The sequence below is a fragment of the Gorilla gorilla genome, chromosome 2 (genome assembly GCF_029281585.2).
Source record: "Gorilla gorilla gorilla isolate KB3781 chromosome 2, NHGRI_mGorGor1-v2.1_pri, whole genome shotgun sequence".
Classification (NCBI taxonomy): domain Eukaryota; kingdom Metazoa; phylum Chordata; class Mammalia; order Primates; family Hominidae; genus Gorilla; species Gorilla gorilla.
In genome coordinates, this window is record NC_086017.1 from 210,896,319 (window position 1) to 210,897,989 (window position 1,671).

Below are 1,671 nucleotides of genomic sequence, written 5' to 3' on the forward strand. Positions count from 1 at the left end.
AGACATGAAGTCCTTGCCCATAAATGAGGTATTGAAGTGTCCAACTACTACTATAAAACTGTGGGGTTATCCTTTCGATCCTCTTAATTTTTTCAGCTTTACTGAGGTTTAATAGAGAAATAAAAATTGCACATATTCAAGGTGGACAGTGTGATGTGTTTATATGCACATTCTGAAATGATTACCAAAATGAAGCAATTAACATGTTAATTACCTCACATAATAGTTACCTTTTTGTATGCATGCATGGGAGAAGAAAACTTAACTCCATCCCCAGTGACTGCAGAGTGGCCATTCCAGCTGCTCCAGGCTCCGGCAGAGGAAGAGCAGGGCGGGTGGCACCACCAGGGGGGCCCACAGGCCTGGGGCCCACAGGGCCTGGCGCGCACGCGTTCTGGAGCCCACCCAGACCATGCTCCGCCGCCTGGGCGCCCAAGCTGCAGTCGCCCTCTGTGTGCAGGCAACAACTGCCTGGTAACTCCCGAGCCTGCTCGCGCTCCCAGCATCGCAGAACCAGGGCCAGGTGTCCCGGGGGCTGCGGCCAAGCGAGGCATTCTGCCCGGCGGCGGCTGCACAGGGGCGAGAACTGAGAACCTGCCGCTCAACCCCATCGGGGTGAATGCCGAGTGCCCATGCCAGCGGCCTCGAACTCCCTGCGGTGGAGGAGTGGGGCGGGAGGTACGTCCTGGGGACCCTCAGTTGGGCGCGCTGGCGATCCTGGGGCCGCCCAGGCCACGCCCCTCCAGCCCGCCTGGGCACCCAAGCTGCAGCCGCCTTCTGTGTGCAGGCAGCAGCCTCCAGGCAACCCCCGAGCCCGCCCGCACTCCCAACATCTCAGAACCGGAGCCAGATGTACCAGTGGCTGCGGCCAAGCCAGGCAGTCGGCCCTGGGGCGGCTGCACAGGGGCGGGAACCCGCCCTCAGCCCCATTCCCGGTGGCTGCAGAGGGCCCCTGGCTAGCGGTCCGGAGCTCCGGCAGAGGAGGAGCCGAGCGGGGGCAGGGCCTGGCAGGCTCTCAGGCCAGGTGCACTCGCGATCCAGAGGCCGCCCGGGCCATGCTCCGCCGCCTGAGGGCCCAAGCTCCAGGCGCCCTCTGCCTGCTCGCAGCAGCCGCCTGGCAGCTCCCAAGCTCGCTGGCGCTCCCAGCCTCGCAGAACCGGAGCCAGATGCCGCGGCTGCGGCCAAGCCAGGCGGTCTGCCCGGCGGCGGCTGCACCGGGGCGGGAACTGGCCCACAGACCCATCCCTGGTGGCTGCGGAGGGCCCCTGCCAGCGGCCCCGATCTCTCTTCGGAGGAGGAGCGCGGCGGGGGTCACGGCCAGGCGGGCCCTCAGGCCGGGCGGATTGCGCGCCTGCGACTACGGGACGTCCCGGGCGAGCCCAGGAGAATCCGCAAGCCAGCGGCGCCTGCGCCCGAGCCGCAGCCGCCCCCTGTCAGCAGCCCGGGCTTGGGAGCGGCTTCCGGAGTCCGCGCGGGCGCTGAGCTGCAGGCGCGCGCCTAACGGCTTCGCGGGCTGAGAGGTCAGAGGCCGCGAGTGTCGCTGCTGAAGGCTGTGGTGGACCCGGCTGGGTCGCGGATTCTGAGCTACATCTCGGGTTTGGGGTTAGGGTTAGTGGAAAGGCCACGAGGAGCCGCGGGGCTCAGGAGCCGGTGGTGAGCGTCTGAGGAGAA

General features: G+C 66.1%; 1 pseudogene; it reads left to right on the forward strand.

The window, feature by feature from the left end:
* The first annotated feature begins 242 nt into the window (after positions 1-242).
* LOC115935293 (basic proline-rich protein-like) lies at positions 243-1,520 on the forward strand (annotated as a pseudogene).
* The last annotated feature ends 151 nt before the right edge of the window (positions 1,521-1,671 follow it).